The sequence below is a fragment of the Podarcis filfolensis genome, assembly GCF_964270895.1.
Source record: "Podarcis filfolensis genome assembly, chromosome: 16".
NCBI classification, from domain to species: domain Eukaryota; kingdom Metazoa; phylum Chordata; class Lepidosauria; order Squamata; family Lacertidae; genus Podarcis; species Podarcis filfolensis.
This window is the reverse complement of record NC_139620.1, coordinates 34,946,432-34,954,831: the sequence shown is the minus strand read 5'-3', so window position 1 is coordinate 34,954,831 and position 8,400 is coordinate 34,946,432. Positions and strand designations below refer to the sequence as shown.

General features: G+C 46.9%; 1 pseudogene across 1 annotated transcript; it reads right to left on the bottom strand.

Moving 5' to 3' along the window:
- Window positions 1–1,619: 1,619 nt before the first annotated feature.
- On the bottom strand, window positions 1,620–8,160 carry LOC310750920 (PITH domain-containing protein 1-like; annotated as a pseudogene). Its single transcript has 2 exons — window positions 8,143–8,160; window positions 1,620–2,604 (listed from the first exon to the last, which is right to left on the bottom strand). The product of its transcript is annotated as a PITH domain-containing protein 1-like (transcript).
- Between the last annotated feature and the right edge of the window lie 240 nt (window positions 8,161–8,400).

The window sequence follows — 8,400 nt, the reverse complement described above, 5'->3', positions numbered from 1 at the left end:
TGGCCCGCGGACGGTCCGGGAATCGGTGTGTTTTTACATGAGTAGAATGTGTGCTTTTATTTAAAATGCATCTCTGGGTTATTTGTGGGACATATGAATTCGTTCATTCCCCCCCCCCCAAAAAAATATATAGTCCAGCCCCCCACAAGGTCTGAGGGACAGTGGACCGGCCCCCTGCTGAAAAAGTTTGCTGACCCCTGCCTTAGCTGCATGCATGGAAGCAAATCCAGTTGAGATCAATGGGGCTTTCCCCCCCTGGGTAAATCAGATTAGGCTTTGCTGCTAGTTTACTGACTCCATTATATACTTGGGTTCAGTTATTATGCTTCCTACAACTACCTTTTTTCTTCCTAAAGCAGCTGATCCACAGGGTGCTTTCTTGCTCTTGTATTATGACAGCAGCAAAATCTTGCGCCTGTCTAGGCCACCTGTGCAAATCTGCCTCCGGCACACCTGGACCACTGCGACAGGTGAGGACAAGCAAACCGAAACATTTAACCGAAAAAAGGCTCAGTGGCCCCAGTGTAGGACGAGCTCCTGACAACAACATCATGCCAAAGGATGATTCCTAAACACACTGACCTTTGGAAAACATACAGCTATATCTGCATACAAGGCTTTGGAGTCAAGAGAGAGAAACACTGGGGGCGGGTTAAACAACTGCAATATAATGTTGGGAGGATAATATGGATTTTCGTAGTACTTCCCCATGTGGTGATTCACTGAATTGCAGTCTTCTCAGTGAAGGACCTTCAGGCCCTAGGCCAGGGGTCAGCAACCTAACGCCCATGGGCAACAAGCAGCCCATGGGGGTCGTTTAATTGGCCCATGGACCCCCGCCACCCACTTGGGGACCCCACCGCCTGTTTGGTCGGCTCACGTGCGCCGCACTAAACCGGCGTGGAGCAGAGTGGGGACCGCCTTCCACGACGCTGGCTGGCTTCCCATTGGCTGCAGAAAGCTCCTGCAGCCAATGGGAAGCTGTGCACGCCTCCTCCGTGCCAGAAGGAGTACCGGAAATAGCATTTGCACATGTGTGAGTGTGCGCGCACTCTGGCCCACCGCGGTGTCTGTGGAACCGTGAACCAGCCCAAGCCACAAAGACTTTGCAGACCCCTGTCCTAGGCTGATTCCACCTGCCCAGGCTGGACAACGAGTCCCTTTTTTGTTTATTTATTTGTTTATTTACATGTTCTTTGCCATGTTTATTAGAAAAAATTAAGCCACATTGGTTAGAAGGTTAAGCCCAGTAGAGAGAAACACCCCTCTTCAGGTTTTAGGTGCATAGTTGAAGCTGTTGCATTTTGGCAAGCAATTTACTGGATGATATTCATGGAGAAGCATGCGGTACTTTGGTGCATGAAATGAATACAGTGGTACCTCGGGTTACATACGCTTCAGGTTACATACACTTCAGGTTACAGACTCTGCTAACCGAGAAATAGTGCTTCAGGTTAAGAACTTTGCTTCAGGATGAGAACAGAAATCGTGCTCCGGCGGCACAGCAGCAGCAGGAGGCCCCATTAGCTAAAGTGGTGCTTCAGGTTAAGAACAGTTTCAGGTTAAGTACAGACCTCCGGAACGAATTAAGTACTTAACCCGAGGTACCATTGTACTGCCCTGTACAAGTCACATTAACTTTTGAAATTAGCCAAGAACTCATCTAGAACACCAATAACTTATCCCCCTGTATAAAGTACATTCAAGAGGCAGAACAGAATCTCAGATGGTACAAGACTCCCAGACCAAGTCTCCCACCAGCCTCACACCTCTATGTATGCCAGCAGAAGCAGCAACTGAACAGGAAGATCACTGGCTGAAAAAAAAAAACTTCTGCCCTGACAGATACAACACAGTTGAGACAACCGCATTACACGCAGGCAAAGGCCAATATTTCCAAAACCTACTCCTTCAATATTTGTAAGATCTCAAGCCATGATTGTCCTTAGCAATGGTATAATTATTGGTACCTAATTGCCAGCATTTGGTGCCCTGCTTTACCAAAGCAGCCACACCCACACCCACAAAAGAATGAACGCTACAATGCTCCTTATAGCCTCAAGTGTTTGACAGTCTTCCAAGCCTCCACAGCAGTCTGGTGGTACACAAACCACTTAGGAAATGAAGTACGTCTCCGGTGTGATCTGATCAATTTTGTGGCCAGCTGGGTTTGCTGCTGCTTCGTAGTTGCAGATGGTCACTTCATCTCGATGAGGTTCTGTCCATTCTCCCCTCAGGCCTGTGTAAAAGATCTCCGTTGGCTCAGCACAACTTGGAGATGTGGATGGACAGATGATAAACATTTGAGAAGCGAGCAATTTTTGTAGGACATTCCAGTTCTCCAGTAACATCACAATTCAGGCTGAACATCTGATCTGGTTCTCTGGCAGTATCAGCAAAAGACATGTGAGGAATGTTCTTAAAGAGTCTCATTTCTGATGGGTGTGTGTCATCATCCTCTCCCGTCACAATTATCCCTTGTAGTTTCACATTGCCGGTAAAAGGAATATTAAACAAAAGTTCTTCATCATCATCGCTTTCTACAAACTTCTGGCGGTCCCCACGCTCCCAGGCGTGGAAGATGAAAGCCCCACTGCCTTCCCTCTGCCATAGCTGTCAGCTTACAGATTTGAAAATAAGGAACCAGCAGCCTCGAAAATAAGGGATCAGCAGCCAAAATTTTCCGGGCACAGGTATGTTCAACTTCTGAGCCCCTCTGAGCCAAAGGCAGAAAGCCCAGCCAGCAGCCAAACGAAGCCTCATCAATAAGGGACAGCAGTGGGACATGGCGCTGGGATAAGGGACTGTCCCGCCAAATAAGGGACGCTTGACAGCTATGCCCTCTGCTTGTTCAGGCACTCCAGGCACTCGCGGTTGATGCGCAGGTAAAGGTCCCAGGCCTGCACAATGAGTCCTTCTAGAAGAAGAGGGCTTCCTGAGCCAGTTGATCTTTGCTTGGATGATTTGGTCTTCTTGAGCGCTGATGTGTGCGTATCCTTGGTATTCTCAATACTTTCTCTGTCCTCAGAGCACTCTTCCTCCCCCCCCCCCCAGCTGCTTTGACAAATAGCTGGTGGGAAAGCAGGATGTAAACCCACAAAATAGGCTCACAAGGCGCACAGAGCACATGGGTGTTGTAAGAGAGAATCGGCAATACAAAAATGAGCAATTGGGGGGGGGGCGCACCTGTGGCTAAGCATCCCATTAAGACCTTCCTTATTCTCTGGCGTTATCAGAGCCATGAAATTCAGATGAAAGGAAGTTAAAACACAGAGAGAGGTTGGTCCCGGAGTGGCCATCCCTTTATTTGATTTTTTGGAACTGTGTTTGGTCTCCGTTGCAAAGCACGCTCCCCGCAAAATAAAAGTCAAATCTTTTCGCGTGCAGTTTTGAAGCAGAAACTTTTGACGAGCGGGCTTTGATCCACAAATGCAATTAGCATTAGAATTAGAAACGGAATGGAGATTTGTCTAAAAGCATTAATTCAAATCCCATGCCTGGCCCCACCACTCCCAGTTACCCTCCCCCCCCCCCCCGCTGCCCGTTATCGCAGCTGTAATTCTAACAGCGCCTATAGCAGATTCAGAAATCAGAAGAAAGGTTTAGCGATAATAGGTCTCCAACTGGCACAAAAAGGTGGAGCCAGGGAACCCAGAGTCCTCTGATGTATACATTAATGTATACAGTATATCCTCTCCCCAAATTTGTTTTCAAGGGCAGAATGAGTCATCTTCTAGTCTTTACAAACTCCCCAGTGTATCTGCATTCATGATGAGAGTAGCATAACAAGGTGTTGGGTGCTTGGGGTGGAACAGCACTGTCATGGCAGAAATCCTGTGCCTCACATTGACTCTGCTTCCACATTGGGTCCAGAGTTTAAAAATACCTAATTCCGCCACTGGAGTCAATGGGGACACCTGCCTTGATTACCATTTGAGTTGGGGATAAAGTTGGATACCCGGGATCATTAAGTATCTTGGAAGTTATTTAAACTTTCAGTATGGGATAACAACACACATATTCAAGGCAGTTGGCAAGAAGCTTGTTCAGAGGCTTAGTAAGGGCAGCAGGTCAGGCAGAAGGTTGCAACTTCTCATTAGATTTTGCCTGCAACCAGTGCCAGCCAAGGGCATTTGATACCTGAAGCAGAAACCAAATGCTTCCCCTCCCCACCAGCTTGAGCCAGCACCTTAAGAAGTCTCGCTCCATTGTGGAGACACCAGTTCCCCCCGTGAGCAGAGAAACATTGGTCCATCTAGCCATCAGCTCATTGACTGGCAACAGCTCTCCAGGGTTTCAGACATGGAGTCTCTGCCAGCCCTGACTGGAGATTCAGCAGATTGAACCTGGGTTTTTTTTTCCTTCTTCATGCAGAGAAGAGGAAGAAGAATTTGGATTTGATATCCTGCTTTATCACTACCCGAAGGAGTCTCAAAGCGGCTAACATTCTCCTTTCCCTTCCTCCCCCACAGCAAACACTCTGCGAGGTGGGTGAGGCTGAGAGACTTCAGAGAAGTGTGACCAGCCCAAGGTCACCCAGCAGCTGCATGTGAAGGAGCGGGGAATCGAACCCGGTTCACCAGATTGCAAGGCTACTGCTCTTAACTACTACACCACACTGGCTGCCAGTGTGCTCTTACCACTCTTACCACTGAGCTACAGTTGGAAGAATGATAGCTTTCAGGCCAGAGGGCTGACCCTTTAAGTTATTTAAACATAACTCTTTAAGTTACAATGGTACCTCAGGTTAAGAACTTAATTTGTTCTGGAGGTCCGATCTTAACCTGAAACTGTTCTTAACCTGAGGTACCACTGTAGCTAATGGGGCCTCCCGCTGCTGCCGCTGCGCAATTTCTGTTCTCATCCTGAAGCAAAGTTCTTAACCCGAGGTACTATTTCTGGGTTAGTGGAGTCTATAACCTGAAGCGTCTGTAACCTGAAGCATCTGTAACCCAAGGTACCACTGTATTTAGTTATTCACACATTGCAGGGGTTTGGACCAGAAATGTCCAACCAGTAGACCGTGATGTACCAGTAGGTCCCTGGTTGATCCTGGTAGATCGCGTGACCCTTATTGATCATGGGATTAAATAAAGTTTACCGAAAGTTAAGAAATAAAAGCTGAAGAACTCTGGGCTCAAGAACTCTGGGCAATCCTCCACAAACAAAGCACAAATCTGGGCAATCCATCCACCCCATGCACGCTCTTCCTCCCTCCAATGGGTAGATCACTGCCAGTTTTTTTTTTTATCCTAGGAGTAAATCACAGTCTCTTGGGGGTTGGACGTGCCTGGACTAGATGACCCTTGTGGTCCCTTCCAACTCTACAATTCTGTGACTCTATTTATTTATTTTTTACTTCATAAAATTTATATATCGCCTCATTGTGAAAGAAACTCAACAACATCAAAGCCATTCCCAGAATCTAGAGTTATCCACAAGGGAAAGGAGCCAGTGAGAAATAGTCTTGGAGCAGACACTTAGAAAGGCTTGGTTTGCTTTCAAGCCGCCAGAACACGTTTCTCACTCAGAGCTGTCTGTGGTCCTGAAACTTGCCGAGGCATCCAATCCAAGCATGATAGGCTATAAGGCAGGAAGCTTGATGCATTCGCTGTACTGCTGGACCAGTGAGGTACTGCAGGAGGCATTGGGTTCCTCCGGCTCAGGGAAAGGTGCCTATGAAGGTCTTGGCTCTGCCTCTATAGGTCCTGTTTCTACAGGGAATTGGTCTGTGGGTTGTCTCTCATCTGCAGGTCAAGAGACCTCCTGACTTATAGCAGCAGGCTCACTGTCTTGAACCTGGTTCAACTCCTTAGCTGATGCCTCTGCAACCTCCAACTCTGTCCCTGGATTGTTGCTGAATTCCAAGGCCATATCATCACACAGAGTGGCCCTGTCTGCAATCTGACACTGTAAAGCACATTGAATAGGAGAGGGAAATTGGAGACAGGCAAATTTGTCAGTGGTCCACCAGCAGGATTCGGAGCTTCACAAAAAAGTCAACTACTGTGACTGCCCTTGTATTGTAGGCTTCAGCACAAGCTGGAAGCAGCAGAAGGGGTTATCCCACTTCTTCTTGCAGGTGGATGGCCACGATTCTGAATGTTCCCCTACATTTAGAAACCCCATGCAAAATGCATACTCTCCAACATTTCTCTGATGAAAATAGGGACATCTTTCCCCATTATTATTATTATTATTATTACTACTACTACTACTACTACTACTACTACTACTACACTCTGGGTAAAGGTAAAGGGACCCCTGACCATTAGGTCCAGTCGTGGCCGACTCTGGGGTTGTGGTGCTCATCTTGCTTTATTGGCTGAGGGAGCTGGCATACAGCTTCCAGGTCATGTGGCCAGTATGACTAAGCCGCTTCTGGCGAACCAGAGCAGCGCACGGAAACGCCGTTTACCTTCCCGCTGGAGCGGTACCTATTTATCTACTTGCACTTTGACTTGCTTTTGAACTGCTAGGTTGGCAGGAGCAGGGACCGAGCAACGGGAGCTCACCCCGTTGCGGGGATTCGAACCGCCGGCCTTCTGATCGGCAAGTCCTAGGCTCTGTGGTTTAACCCGCATCCCTTACACAACATATATGAAAAAACAATTAAACATTAAACATTAAAAACCTTCCCTATGCAGGATTGCCTTCAGATGTCTTCTAAAGGTTGTCTAGTTACTTATCTCCTTGGCTCAGGGGTTGCATAACTCTAAACCCTCCAACATTTCTCCAATGAAAATAGCAACGTCCGAAGGAAAAGCGGGACATTCTGGGATCAGATCAGAAACCAGGATGGCTTCTGTAAACCTAGGACTGTCCCTGGAAAATAGGAACACTTGGAGGGTCTGGGAGAGGGATAGCTTAGAACTTTTTCTCTCCCCTGTGTGAGAGTATTGTGTGGAAATTTGGGTTGTTTGTTATTCAATATGGGGAAACATTTGGAAATGGAACATGATGTCCACCATCTAAAGTGTTGCATTTCACTCCTGCTTGTGGGCTTCCTACATGCATCTGGTTGTCTATTGTAAAGACAGGATGCTGAACTAGATGAGCCTGATCCACCAGGTCCAGCTTATGTATTATGTTCTGATGGGTCCTGGTTGAACCAGGTTGGGAACTAATGCCAGTGGATCTCTGATTGAGCCGGGGTTGGGGGCTTAGGTCTGTGTGGCCCAGCTGTGCCCGGAACCAGCTCACTAAGCCAAGGATCCACAGGATTCCTGAGCCACTCATCCCTGCAGATCTGATCTCAGAATTGATCCCAAAATATCTTTTTTAAAAATCAATGTAATACATGTTTAATTTGGCTAGGAGATTACTGACTGCTGTAAGGACCAAGTTAGGGTTTATTTAGCCTTTTGTAAACCCAGCACCTGCCTGGCAACAATCTGTGCCCCAGATCTTCCTGCCTACTTTGAAAATTAATTTTAGAGGCTTAAAACTTGCCTACTTGCATTCGGAGATGTGCACTTCTTCGACCCAGATTTTCTGCTCTTTGTTTTCGCCTCTTCTGAGTGTTACTGTTTCCCCCACACATAACCACTGAGTTTTCCCTGACCCTTCTTCTCCCCGTTGTTTTTTTTTTTTTTTTTTTGGAAGGAAGAAAACAACTGCAGTGGGGAACAAAGGCTGAAGTGGCTGAGCAAAAGGCAGCTCTTAAGAACCTTATCAAAGCTCCAGCAGGGTGAAAATAATTATTTGCACGCAGTTGGGGGTTCTGGAAAAGAAGGGCATCTGAGCCTTGGCTACGGAAGGAATTTAAAAGCAACACTGCAAAGAATTTTGGAAGTGGGGAGACAGGAAGTGAAGCCCTTGCGGTTTCATCCTTTCCCCCTACACACACTGTATTAGCATCCTTTTGACGCAAGTGACCTGTGAAGACCAGCATGAAGAGTCAGTTGAACAACAAAGATAAGAATGAAGATTAATATTTGTCATAGGAGTGAGCACAGAGAGGTTTGATTTTGTGGGGTGTGAAACACAGAGCAGTCAAGTACAACATCCCTAGAGTGGACATAAAAAGGGGATGTCTGGACCAGCCAGTCAGAATTTTCTGTTTCCTCCTAGGCTGGGACAGACTTACTCTACATGTGACCAGAGGTGGGCATGGCCTCACCTATGCAGGTGACAAAATACCTCAACGGAGGCCGCCATCTCTCTCTCTGACTACATTCATCAAAGAAGCAATATCTGCTTAGCCTAAGATGCTAAGAGAGAGGACAAAGGAGCTATCTCCTTATGGGATAGTTTCCAGGTGTATATTACTTTTGTAACTTAAGTCTGCCTTCTGGGATCCATCTGTGAACAGAATGTGTGAGTAAACTCTTTTTATACTTTTATAGAAGACCGTGTTGTGTCTATTTTTTATGAGGGGCTGTGGGTTAAACCACAGAG